The following is a 15,047-nucleotide window of genomic DNA, read 5'->3' as shown; positions in this document are numbered from 1 at the left end:
AACTCCAAGTCATAGTCAACATATTCCAGATTCTAACCATTCTCTGGATAAAGATGTTTCCCCTGAACTCTTCATTGGTTTTATTAGTGACTATTTTATATTTATGGCCCTGTTTTGGGTTCCCGCACAAGTGGAAACATCTTCTCTACACCTACCCTATCAAACCCTCTCAAAAATTTAAAAACCATTATTAGGTAACCCCTCAGCCTTCTCTTCTCTAGAGAAAAGAGACCAAGCCTGTCAGAACTGAATCATTTCATGCGCCGAATAGTGTCAAAGTATTTGTGCCATAAAACTTACAAGCCTTGGTTTTCCTCTGGACAGACACTGAAGAAATACACATGTGTGTGTATGTACCAGGCAACGAAGGGAGCCCAGATGCCTGAGTTATGAGATTACAGGTCCTACAATTCACCGGATTATTCTCAGTTGCTCATTTCAGTATGTGTACAAGTATGTAACTGTAATTCACTCATTTCTTTGAACTACAGAATGAATATGACTACTTTGATGAAGATTGTGGTCATATTTTTGTGTTTGAAAGTGGTTCCATGTTAACATTAGCTGGAAACAATACAGTGTGAGACACAATCTGTTTTGCAAGGTTCCCTTCAACTGTGTCAGGATGCTTGCAATTGAGTTTTGTGAGAAAGTGTGATCAACTGCACTGTTTGTATCAGCCTGAATCAGATCACATTAGCTTGACACAGACAGTTCTAAAGTAATGTTCAATGAAAATTTGGCTATTTTTGAGCACTTTTAATGGAGGATTTTCAGTGTCCTGCAGTGAATGCAGTAAGATTCAGATGCAGTATGCAACTTGTAGTTTAAATCCCAGAGCTATCCCAGTGGCTCACTGGTTGTACACAATGTGTATCTGAGTTATACAGACCCAAATTTGACCTCTGCTCTATGGTGTGTTTGCTGATCTCAGCCGGACTGGCAATGGGCACTCTACAACTGGCATCAATGCTCCTGGGTTAAGGAGGGGAAAATTGGCCGGAGTTCCTGCTCCTTATCCAGAAACATATGAAAGTGCCTATGTGTAATGAGGAGAGTGATGAGAGGATTGGGTTTGGTTGTAATGCTTTCCATAGTTAAATAGCTTGCCAACACTCACTGTTTGGCTCATTTGAGTAAGATACCAGAGAATGATACAGCCTGAGAACCGTATCCCAACAATACTTCCAGGAGGAGAGAAAGTTGGTGAGGAAACTCCAGACTAGTGTTATACTGGTAATAAGAGAAACAAAAAAATCATGCATGCTGGATATGGGCCTCATTGATTTGATGTCCAAAATAGCATGAAGCAAAGTGGGCAAGGTATGAGATTGAGATCTGTGACACCTATGTCCATGCCCCAGTGTGGTGACATTGGTTCATCAATTCTGGTACCTAAGCGAGTGAATTCTAAGATCTGTCACTTCAGCCATAACTTGTATCTACGGAGGGAGCTGTATTGTAGGCATGATGAGCATAAAGGTAAACGCTAGTTTTAAGCCATTATGACTGGGAGGACAAGGGCAATTCTTAATTATGGTTAACAGTAGCTAAAGCTTGATTTCTATTTGCAATTTTAATGCAAATAAAATGCAAATTAAGAGTATCTGTGGCATCATAGCTGTATAAAAAGCACTGGAGTGAGTAACAGAAAACCAAGGACAAAAGGAAAGGAAAGTAGTAAAAAGTAGAATGTACAAAATTAAATAGTCCAGCAATGATTCCGACACTGTCCTGACCTAGCTATTCAGTCTCTCTAATTACATACAGTACTTTGAAAATTACAAATTATGTGCTACATTTGTTTGAATTCAATTCACTTAATTGCAGGATCATCAACTGTCTATTTTATTGTTACTTACTACTGATTTGGAACATGACCAATTAAATAAAATGTAGGTCTGCAATAATCCTTTGTCTCTCCCAGAAATACTTTCCCAATGAAGGGAGAAGCTTCACTGACTGGACATAAATTCTGCATACAGGTTAAATTTAGAAATATGTCTATTTTATTTTGCAAGCCTTCAAGTTAATTGCAGCCCCAATGTTGTGCCTCAGTCAATTTATAAACTAAGGATGATAAACTATAAAAGGAGCTTGTGAAATTTGTTCCAGGCATGGAAATTTTCAACTGAAGTCAGCAAAATAAGATGGTATTAAAATAATTCCTTTATCCAAAACAGTTTAGTGTTCAGACGTTTGCCTTCAGATTACAAAACATTTCCTCATATATTATATAAGAACATTAAGAAATAGGAGCAGGAGTAGACCATTTGGCCCCTCGAGCCTGTTCCACCATGCAATAAGACCATGGCTGCCCTGATCTTGGCCTCAGCTCCACTTCCCTGCCCGCTCCCCATAACCCTTGACTCCCTTATCATTCAAAAATCTGTCTATCTCCACCTTAAATACATTCAATGACCCAGCCTCCACAGATCTCTGGGGCAGAGAATTCCAAAGATTCGCGACCCTCTGAGAGAAGAAATTCCTCCTCATTTCTGTTTTAAATGTGCAACCCCTTATCCTGAAACTATGTCCCCTGGTTCTAGATTCCCCCACGAGTGGAAACATCCTCTCTGCATCTACCCTGTCAAGCCCCCTCAGAATCTAATACACTTTAATAAGATCCCCTCTCATTCTTCTAAACGCCAATGAGCGTAGGCTCAACCTGCTCAACCTTTCTTCATAAGACAACCCCTTCATCTTGAGAATCCACCTCGTGAACCTTCTCTGAACTGCCTCCAATGCAAGTATTCCCCTCCTTAAATAAGGAGACTAAAACTGTATGCAGTATTCCAGGTGTGGTCTCACCAACGTCCTGTACAGTTATAGCAGGACTTCCCTACTTTTATACTCCATTCCCCTTGTCAAATGTTGTGATAAGCACATTATATTGCACTTTAACTAACTTAGAAAGATCAATCTATATTGGAAGAACTATTATTAAGGGCCTTCATACAAAGGCTTCATCCTCTGTTGATCTGGCCTTCAACTCTCCTCAAGCGATAAATGAGCTCCTCAATATCTGCATTCATTAGTGCCTCATTGACTGTAGAATAAATCTACTGATGACAGTAACATTCCAGGTGCAACATAAACACTAGTAACAATTTATGGCATATTGAACCCTAACCATATGTCAGCTGCTTGATACATGTATGACCAGCACATTGACATATGATCCCTTTAGCCTGCTGGGAGGAGAAGGCAAAAAAGTTGTGGAAGGAGATGACCTCGACTATCACTGCCAGTACAGTACCTATAGTGCAGGTTGGCTGGAGGTACCCTTTCAGCTGATGCCACAGATCTTCAACTAAATCCATGTTGACTAAAAGCCCGTGGAACCCATGATCAATGCCAGAGCCTGCTGATACAATTGATGGGTTTGGCCAATTTGACTCTGCCATGCCTCCTTGTACATAACAATCACAAAATGTTGTATTCGGGGTGCTTCAAAACTAACCCTCACCATTAATTGTAACTTGACTTGCCAACCAGCAAATGTTGTTCCCAGAGCTTGTGTGAACATTTGCATTGTAGGAAGTCATTTTTTATGTTCCATCTTTTTTTGGTTCTTTCTGTTATTTTTGGTTCTTGCAAATTGAGGTCATCCAAAACGCTGCTGCCCGTGTCCTAACTTGAACCCATTACCTCTGTGCTCGCTGACCTACATTGGCTCCTGGTTAAGCAATGCTTCGATTTTAAAATTCTCATCGTTTGATGGCTGGCAAAGTAGAAATGGTGCAGAATAGGTTTTCTGACTGTCTTGTTTGACAGTCCAAAGTGCCTTCCTATAGGAATGCATTGAAGTATGTGTGAAAGGAAGAACATGGAGGAAGGAGACTTGAGGGCACAGCTAACCATTACTATCACTGGCAGAGCGTATCCTACAGTGCATCCTTGCTGCAGGTGTCCTTGTAACAGATAGAATGCTCAATATCTGGCCCAGAGTCTGTATCAAGTTCCACATGGTCAGCGCCAAATAGATGCAAATCTGCCTGTAAATATGGGTGTGGGAGTACCAGAAAATGGGTGCAGCCTACTTCTACCTAACCAACCTGGCACCCATGCTTTCTTTTTAGGAACATAGGAACACAAGTAGGCCATTCAGTCCCTCGATCGTGCTCCGCCATTCAATTAGATTATGGCTGGTCTTAACTTTATTAACCCACCTTGGTTCCATATCCCTTAACACCATAGCCTAACAAAAATCTATCAATCATGGTTCTGAAATTTTCAACTGACCTAGCCTCAACAGCCCGCTTGGCTGCTGGGCTGCTGGCTTGGCTGAACCCCACCCTGGTGGCCCAGTGGGCGTCATGGAGGCTCTCAGCATCCCTCCCCTTTAAGTGAAGGGGAGGAACGTTGCGACGCATCAGTACGATGTGGCATGTCCATGTCGTGCTGATGGATACCTCCCCGATTCCTCCCCGATCCCACCCTGCTACCACCTCCAACAATGCCCAAAAGCACTGGGAGGTCTTTTTGTTTTAAGAGCCCAATTTCCTGTTTCTTCCCCTCGTCTCCTGCTGGGCGGTAATAATTCAAATAATTTGAATTATTGAAATGGGATGGAGGACAATTTCCTTCCCTTTATCTCTATCTACCCTATCAATTCCATTTGCAACCCCTCAGATAATGAAGCAGTCTATGCCCGCATGCAACAAGACTTGGACAACATGCAAGCTTGGGCTGATAAGTGGTAAGTAACATTCGCGCCACACAAGTGCCAGGCAATGACCATCTCCAACAAGAGACCAGAAGCTTAACTGGACCAGCCACATAAATACTGTGGCAACAAGAGCAAGTCAGAGGCTGTGTATTCTGCAGTAATTGCCTCACCTCCTTACTCCTCAAAGCCTTTCCACCATCTATAAGGCACAAGTCAGGAGTGTGATGGAATATTCTCCACTTGCCTGGATGTGTGCAGCTCCAACAAGACTCATACAGTCAGAAGTGGGGAAATTCGCTGATGATTGCACAGTGTTCAGTTCCATTTGTAACTCTTCAGATAATGGAGCAGTCCATGCTCGCATGCAATTGGACCTGAACTACATTCAAGCTTGGGCTGATAAGTGGCAAGTTACATTTGCATCACACAAGTGCCAGGCACTGACTATCTCTGACAAGTGAGACTCTGCCCTTGACTTTCAACAGCATTACCATCACCAAATTCACCACCATCAACATCTTGTGGATCACCATTGACCAGTAACTTAATTGGACAAGCCACGTAAATACAGTGGCTATAAGAGCAGGTCAGAGGCTAGGTATTCTGCGATGAGTGTCTTATCTCCTGACTCCCCAAAGCTTTTCCACCATCTACAAGGCACGGGATGGCGGGACTGACATATCAAGAAAGACTGGATCAACTGGGCTTGTATTCACTGGAGTTCAGATGAATGAGAGGGGATCTCATAGAAACGTTTAAAATTCTGACAGGTTTAGACAGGGTAGATGCAGGAATAATGTTCCCAATGTTCCCAATGTTGGGGAAGTCCAGAACCAGGGGTCACAGCCTAAAGATAAAGGGTAAGTCATTTAGGACCGAGATGAGGAGAAACTTCTTCACCCAGAGAGTGGTGAACCTGTGGAATTCTCGACCACAGAAAGTTGTTGAGGCCAATTCACTAAATATATTTAAAAAGGAGTTAGATGTAGTCCTTACTACTAGGGGGATCAAGGGGTATGGCGAGAAAGCAGGAATGGGGTACTGAAGTTGCATTTTCAGCCATGAACTCATTGAATGGCGGTGCAGGTTCGATGGGCCGAATGGCGTACTCCTGCACCTATTTTCTATGTTTCTATGTTTCTAAGTCAGGAGTGTAATGGAATATTCTCCACTTGCCTGGATGAGTGCAGCTCCAACAACACTCAAGAAGCTTGACACCATCCAGGGCAAAGCAGCCCGCTTGATTGGCACCCTATCCACCACCTTAAACATTCACTCTCTCCACCACCAGTGCACCGTGGCTGCAGTGTGTACCATCTACAAGATGCACTGCAGCAACTCACCATGGTTTCTTCGACAGCACCTCCAAAACCCACGACCTCTACCCTCTAGAAGGACAGGGGCAGCAGGTGCATGGGAACACCATTACCTGCAATTTCCCCTTCAAGTTACACTCTATCCTGACTTGGATATATATTGCTGTTCCTTCATCGTCGTTGGGTCAAAATCTTGGAACAGTGGGGGTACCATCACAACACAGACTGCCAAAGTTCAAAAAGGCGGCTCACCACCACCTTCTCAAGGGCAATTAGGGGATAGGCAATAAATGCCGGCCTTGCCAGCGACGCCCATATACCAGGAATGAATTAAAAATATAAATTGACGATATGGATTTAAGACAATTTTTTTAGTCTCTAAGCACCTGTTCCACCCCTTTTGTTCCTGTGTTGTGCTACTGATAGGACTATGGTGCTACAATTACATGGTGTTGCTCCTGGTGCAGCACCTCACTGGGCCTGAGTATGGGTTAGAAACAGAGCTCTAACACTATAACCCAGATCCTCTGACCCATATTTGCCATTAGCTTCTCAATTTTGGCCCTGATTGTTTTGCATTGAGTGAATTTTGAAGCTCTGTTGACTCGTGAGAACATGATATAGTGCATAGAAATGTCCGTAGGCCCAAAATTGCAAGGTATCATTGGCAGGATGTTGCTGGTGGGTTAGGATTTTGGGTGTGTACTAGTGGCACCGTGTGGTGCAACTCACAACAGGACAAATGTGGCACAAAGGGAAGCTGTCGCTACCGTCATCCTCCTTGCAAAAGAGAAGGAATGAGAATGAGGTGCCACATTGAAAAATGTATTTAGTTGCATTTCTCTCCTTGCGTTAGGATATTTTAATGCAGACACTGCAATTGTTGCAAATATCCTTTTTTTTTAAACCATCTTTTCCTCCAGTATTGTTGAATCCTCGGATTAGTTGTAAAACAGGCAGTGGGAGCCTATTGCAGTTGGTGGGAGAGGATAGTTTTGCAATTTGCAGTGAGGGCAACGCTCCCCACTGCTGACGCTGCAGGTGCAATCCAAAACTGCTAATATTACAAATTTGTGGCTCTACAGTCTATGTAAAACAGTTCAATGGAATACAATTACCCCCTCCTTCCTGACTTGACAAAGTTTCAGATTCTGTGTTAAAACACACTGGATTCAAAACACACAATCATTGTTATTGACAAATTACTTACCACGGTGTCCATTATTTAAATATCTCCCAACTTTTAAAAGGTAGCATCAAGGAGTTAATTGTGGTCATTACCTACAATTTAATGCCTTATTAGTTCAACTATAACTCTGAAACACTTGCTCAGCGGTATCCCACCAAAGCCCCAGTCGAACAAACCTCCCGTAGCAGAATACATTGAATACCCTGCTCATAGAAACATAGAAACATAGAAAATAGGTGCAGGAGTAGGCCATTCGGCCCTTCGAGCCTGCACCGCCATTCAATGAGTTCATGGCTGAACATGCAACTTCAGTACCCCATTCCTGCTTTCTCGCCATACCCCTTGATCCCCCTAGTAGTAAGGACTACATCTAACTCCTTTTTGAATATATTTAGTGAATTGGCCTCAACAACTTTCTGTGGTAGAGAATTCCACAGGTTCACCACTCTCATGTGTTGGGTCATCCCCTGAACCTCAACCAAATGGCCATTCATCATGTCTGAGTCTAGACACTGAATGCCAACAGCTACTTTACCAAGGAGGGCATTTAGCTGAGCCTGATCTCATCCTTGTCTGACGTAAATGCACATGCACTGAGTCACTGGGTAGTAATCAAGAGCAGGAACTATGGCTAATTTCCCCCTCCCTAGCACATGGATGATGAGGCCAACTGTAGCTTCCCTATTGCTACCAGGTCAGATTAACTAATTCAGCACAGCCTGAGGATTGAACCCGAGCCCTTTCTATTCTGTATCGCTCAGTTCCATAGCAGGTAGTACAATTAAAAATCTGAGCCATGGAAAAAGCGTACAATTTGATTTCAATTATATGTACAGTGACATGGTTACGTTACACTACTTTGGAATTTGGCTGGACACAGCTGGGAGAGAAGTTTGGCTGTTCACCATGCTGGCCAGAAATCAGCAACCTTCCTCCTCGTAACTCTGAGAGGCTCACTTGAGTCATTTATAGGAGAGTTCCTGGGAACTGTGGGGGCAGCATCCAGTTCCTCTGCGACTGATGTGCTACTTCATGCAGAGTGTGACTCTGTGGAGTCTCTTTTGAGTGATGGGTCCTGCCAAAGCTCAGCAATTTGTAGTAAATGAGGGTCTTCTAATATGATTAATTCTTGCATTATCACCTCTTTTCTCCTTGTTAATTATGTTACCTCTTCATGTAATGGCCTGCATAACTACTGCTTGATTTTACAGCTTTTACAGAATATACGTTATTCATAGACAATTTTATACAGTATATTTATCTGATAAACACACAAAGAGGGTAGGAAAAGGCCATCAGGACTGATAATTTACACCCTACCCACTAGACGGTACAACCTTATGTACCACTCTTCACAATCACTTCATTAACTCCCGGAGGCAATAAAACATAGTGACCAATTTCAAGAAACACTCTGGGAAATTGCTAGCTGACTCTCTCAGTAAACTCCAGGGGATCCATTTTGACCAACCGGTGGAGCACACTGACCGGCAGCCCGTTCCGGCAGCAAAGTGACCCCTGAGTTTGAGGCCCTTCATTTAACTTTGGCAGGCGAGCTGTGTGGTGCTAAATAGACCTTCTGATGTAACTCTTTGGGATGAGGCTACATCATCAGGATCACCTGCCAGAAGACTCTGTTGTGGGGATGGAGCGGGTGGGTTATGATTATGGAAGGGGGGGTTCTGGGATCCACACACTCCCGGGACCGCCATACTCCCGGGACCCCCATATTCCCGGGATCCCCACACTCCCGGGACCCCCATACTCCAGGAATCCCCACACTCCCGGGACCCCCATACTCCCAGGATGCTCACACTCCCGGGACCCCCACATTCCCAGGACCTCCACACTCCCGGGACGGCCACATTCCCGGGGCCCCCATACTCCCTGGATCCTTACACTCCCGGGACCCCCACACTCCCGGAATCCCCACACTCCCGGGACCCCCACACTCCCAGGATCCCCATATTCCCAGGATCCCCACACCCCCAGAACCCTCACACACCAGGTAACCCCACAAAAATAATTTGTGACTTGCCTTCGCCCGTGTTCCATGCACACTCCGATCAGTTCCAACCTCAAATGGAAATCAGAGTTCTATTGATGTCTGGTGGTAGGTTCATTTCAAAATGGAGCAGACTGCATCGCTGCTGGTAATGGGACGGTCAACAACAACATCAACACAACAACAACGTGCATTTATATAGCGCCTTTAACGTAGTGCAATGTCCCAAGGCGCTTCACAGGAATATTATGAGACAAAAAATTGACACTGAGCCACATAAGTAGAAATTAGGGCAGTTGACCAAAAGTTTGGTCAAAGAGGTAGGTTTTAAGAAGCGTCTTGAAGGGGGAAAGAGAGGTAGAGAGGTAGAGTGGTTTAGGCAGGGAATTCCAGAGCTTAGAGCCCAGTCAACAGAAGGCATGGCCACCAATGGTTGAGCAATTATAATCAGGGATGCTCAAGAGGGCAGAATTAGAGGAGCGCAGACATCTCGGGGGGGGGGGGTTGTGGGACTGGAGGAGATTGCAGAGATAAGGAGGGGTGAAACCATGGAGGGATTTGAAAACAAGGATGAGAATTTTGAAATTGAGGCATTGCTTACCCAGGAGTATAAGCCAGTGAGCACAGGGATGATGGGTGAATGGGACTTGGTGCGAGTTAGGACATGCGCAGCCGAATTTTGGATCACCTCTAGTTTACGTAAGGTAGAATGTGGAAGGCCAACCAGGAATGCTTTGGAATAGTCAAGTCTAGAGGTAACAAAGGCATGGATGAGGGCTTCAGCAGCAGATGAGCTGAGGCAAGGGCGGAGAAGGGCGATTTACGGAGGTGGAAATAGGCGATTTTACTTATGCAGTGGATATGTGGTCGAAAGCTCATTTCAGGGTCATTTCAGGCGTACCACTGCAAGGTAAAGCGTGAGCTGGTGCAGGTGGGTGACGGCAGCAAAGAGGGACATCATCAGGGTCCAGGTCTGTGATTGGAGCGTGGGCAGGTACAGCAGGAGCGGCGAGGTCGGGGCGAAGGAGCGGCGAGAGATTGTAGAGAGACGTGATCGGGGCCCAGGAGAGGCGTGTGTTCGGGGCCAGAAGAGGTGAGGGCCCAGGGGCAGCACTGCTGGGCCAGCCACACTACGATATGTGTGTGCATTAGGTCCGTGCAGCAGAGCTGGTCTCCAGTCATCTTGGGTAATCCTTGCCACTGGACCAAGACTTAGCTCTGTCAAGCCCGTGTGGTGGCTGGTGTGCAACGGCCACCACACGTTAAAAATATCCACGCACAGGCATCTTCCACCCTTCAAGATGTAGTTCGGGATCTGGAATATTAGGTCCTTCATTGAAACATCCCTTTTTGGCGTGGAAGCAAGTCATCCTCGTTTCGAGGGACTGCCTGTGATGATGACACCAAGGTTGCGAACAGTCTGGTTCAGCCTCATACAGAAGTTGGGGAGAGGGATGGAGTCAGTGGAGAGGGAACGGAGTTTGTGGCCGGGACCGAAAACAATGGCTTCTGTCGTTCCAATATTCAATTGGAGAAAATTTCTGCTCATGCAGAACTGGATGTCGGACAATCAGTCTGACAATTTAGAGACCATGGAGGGGCTGAGAGAAGTGGTGGTGAGGTAGAGCTGAGTGTGGTCAGCATACATATGGAAACTGTCGCTGTGTTTTCCGATGAAGTCGCCAAGGGGCAACATGTAGATGAGAAATAGGAGGGGGCCAATGATAGATATTTGAGGGACACCACTGGTAACAATGCAAGGGCTTGAAGAGAAGCTGTTGCAGGTGATTCTCTGGCTACGATTAGATAGATAAAAATGGAACCAGGCAAGTGCAGTCCCACCCAGCTGGATGACAGTGAAGAGGCATTGGAGAAGGATAGAGCGGTCAAGGCTGCAGGCAAATCAAGAAGGACGAGAAGGGATAGTTTGCCTTTGTCACAGTCACAAACGATGCCATTTCTGACTTTGATGAGAGCCATTTTGGTACTGTGACAGGTTCTCCCCTCATGATCTTTCTGAGCACATCCTGTCCATGAGACACACGTCCTGCTCCTTTGAACCTATTCCCACCAAACTGCTGATCACCCAACTTCCTTTCCCGGCTTCCATGTTAGCTAACATTGTTAACGGTTCTCTCACCTTAGGTGCTGTCCCCCTTTCCCTCAAATCTGCCACCATCACTCCTCTCCTCTGAAAAACAACCATTGACCCATCCGTCCTTGCATCTCCAAACTCCCTTTCCTCTCAAAAGTCCTTGAACGTGTTGTCACCTCACAAATCCATGTCAATCTTTCCTGCAGCTCCCTGTTTGAATCCCTCCAATCAGGTTTCTGCCTCTGCCACAGTATCAAAATGGCTCTCATCAAAGTCACAAATGACATCCTTTGTGACTGTGACAAAGCTAAACCATTTCTTCTCGTCCTTCTTGACATGTCTGCAGCCTCTGACACAGTTGACCATTCCACCTTCCCCCAACGCCTCTGCACCGTCATCCACCTGGGCGGGACTGCACTTGCCTGGTTCCATTCTTATAATCTAATCCTAGCCAGAGAATCACCTTCACTGGCTTCTCTACCTGCTCCTATATTGTTAACCCTAGTGTCTCCCAAGGATCTTTCCTTGACCCCCTTCTATTTCTCATCTATATGCTGCCCCTTGGCGACATCATCCGAAAACACAGTGTCAGTTTCCACATGTAGGCTGATGACACCCAGCTCTACCTCACTACCACATTTATCGACTCATCCACAGTCTCTAAGTTGTCAGACTGCTTGTCTGACATCCAGTTCTGGATGAACAGAAATGTTCTCCAATTAGATATTAGGAATATCGAAGCCATTGTTTTTGGTCCCGCCACATAGCCGTTCCCTCGCCACTGACTCCATCCCTCTCCCTAACATTTGTCTGAGGCTGAACCATACAGTTCGCAACCTTGGTGTAATTTATGACCCTGAAATGAGCTTTCGACCACGTATCCGCAGCATAACTAAGATCGTCTATTTCCACCTCCGTAACATCGCCCATCTCCGCTCTTGCCTCAACTCATCCACTACTGAAATCCTCATCATGCCTGTGTTACCACTAGACTTGACTACTCCAAAGCACTCCCACATTTTACCCAACATAGACTTGAGTTCATCCAAAACTCGGCTGCTCATGCCCTAACTTGCACCAAGTCCTGCTCACCCATCACCCCTGTGCTCGCTGACCTACATTGGCTCCTGGCTAAACAACACCTTGATTTCAAAATTCTCATCCCTGTTTTCAAATCCCTCCATGGTCTTGCCTACCTCTGTAATCTCCTCCAACCCCACAATCCTCCCCCCACCCCCCACCGAAGATATCTGTGCTCCTCTAATTCTGCCCTCTTGAGCATCCCTTATTATAATCGCACAACCGTTGGTGGCCGTGCCTTCTGTTGCCAAAGCCCGAGGCTCTGAAATTCCCTCCCTAAATCTCTCTGCCTCACTCCCTCTCTTTCTTCCTGTAAGATGCTCCTTAAAACCTACCTCTTTGACCAAGTTTTTGGTCATCTGCCCTCATTTATAACTTAAGTGGCTCAGTGTCAAATACTTTGTCTTCTAATAGTCCTATGATGCCCATTGGGACATTTTACTTCGTTAGTGGCGTTATATAAATACAACTTATTGTTGTTGTAGTTAGTTCTCTGTGCCTTGACATTTCCCTGTTTGCTGTCAGAAATATCCACAAAACCCCCCCTCTTTGACCAAGCTTTCTCCCTCCTCAATAGTGCACTCCCTCCATTCTCCATGATTGGTATCTCCTGTTCCTCTTTCCTCCGTATTGTAAAGCATTTTAAGACTTCTACCTGCACATGAGAAACACTGTATAAATACAAGCTATTGTTAGCTCATCCGAACGGTATGTTCCCAATTACCTTGTACATGCTCACATAAAGATGAAAAAAATAGATCCGCTTTGGTTGAGCATATTGTAATCAAAGAACAATTACAATCATTTTTTTTTAAGTGCACTGTAGAGGTAAAAAAGACAAATTGCAAATCCTGTAAATCTGAAGTGAAACAGAAATATAGAGCAAGGTTTGTAAAGACTCAATAATATTTTGGGTCTGACTGCAGATCAGAATGGATAATACTGTTGAAGGGTTGCCTGAAACTTTGACTTGTCTTTTTCTTTCAGATTCTGGTTGATTGGATAGGCTGGGTTTGTTTTCCTTGGAACAGAGAAGGCTGATGGGAGACCTCATTGAGGTGTATAAGATTATGAGGGGCCTAGATATAATGCATAGAAAGGGTCTGTTTCCCTTAGCAGAGGGGTCAACAACCAGGGGGCATAAATTTAAAGTAATTGATAGAAGGTTTAGAGGGGATTTGAGGGGAAATTTCTTCACGCAGAGGGTGGTGGGGGTCTGGAACTCACTGCCTGAAAGGGTGGTAGAGGCAGAAACCCTCACCACATTTAAAAGTACTTTGATGTGCACTTGAAGTGTCATAACCTGCAGGGTTACGGACCTAGAGCTGGAAAGTGGGATTAGGCTGATAGCCTCTTGTTGCCGGCATGGACACGATGGGCCGAAATGCCTTCCTTCCATGCTGTAAACTTCTATGATTCTATGATTGGCTATGCAATTTCAGCATGTTACTTGTTTTTAAAAATGACAATTAATGTTAGTCGGTTTTGGTACACTTATAATAAAGGATGAAACTGAGTACTGTGTACAATGAGCAAGTGTGACCTTAGCTCCTTTAATAAGATTCCAGAGTGCAGGTACCTTGTGGGTGGCCTGCTTATATACCGTGCTCCCAAGGGATGTTGGGATCCCTTGGGACTCCAACAAGTCGGCCCTCTGGTGGTCAGGTGTCATACAGGTTACAAGAGGTTAAATACATAACATCACTCCCCCGTGAAGTCAATAGTACACTTATTTACAAGGTGAGACGATCTGGTGCTTTTCGCTCCCTTGTCGATTGTCTCGGTACAAATGCGGGTGTGGGTGAGTTGGTTAGTTCTTCACTGGGCTGCTGGGCAGCTGGCCTTGCCGGGCTGCTGGGGATGATGAGTTCGGCTTTGTGGTCAACCATGATGTCAGTTGCCACCTGTGTATGTATTGGAGGGTCAAAGTTGGTGGTGTCTTCTTCGGGTTGCTTGTAACTGTTGGTGAACCGCAATTTGATTTGATACAAATGTTTTATGTACGTTTGTCCATTGGCCAATTTGATCTAAAGCACCCTACTCCCCTCTTTGGCTGTGACTGTGCCAGAGAGCCATTTGGGACCATGTCCATAATTGAGCACAAACACAGGATCATTGACCTCAATATCGCGTGACAAATTTGCACGGTCATGGTACACACTTTGTTGATGTCGCTTGCCCTCCTCGTGATCATGGAGATCAGGGTGGACAAGAAAGAGCCTTGTTTTTAGCACCCTTTTCAAGAGCAGCTCGATTGGGGGATCCCTGGTGAGTCAGTGGGGTCTGGTGCAGTAGGTGAGGAGCACTCGGGATAGCCGGGTTTGCAGGGAGCCTTCCGACACACGTTTCAAGCTTTGCTTGATGGTCTGAACTGCCCGTTCTGCCTGGCCGTTGGATGCGGGTGTGAATGGGCCAGATGTGACGTGTTTGATCCCGTTGCAGGTCATGAATTCCTTGAATTCAGCACTGGTGAAACACGGCCCATTGTCGCTGACTAGGACATCACGCAAGCCGTGCGTTGCATACATGGCACGTAGGCTTTCAATAGTGGCCGTGGATGTGCTTCGACATTATTGCACATTCAATCCATTTTGAGTAAACGTCCACGACAACCAAAAACATTTTGCCTAGAAATGGGCCCGCATAGTCCACGTGGATCCTCGACTACGATTTGGAGGGCCACGACCACA

This window comes from Pristiophorus japonicus, chromosome 1, assembly GCF_044704955.1.
Source record: "Pristiophorus japonicus isolate sPriJap1 chromosome 1, sPriJap1.hap1, whole genome shotgun sequence".
Classification (NCBI taxonomy): domain Eukaryota; kingdom Metazoa; phylum Chordata; class Chondrichthyes; family Pristiophoridae; genus Pristiophorus; species Pristiophorus japonicus.
This window is presented reverse-complemented; position numbering follows the sequence as displayed.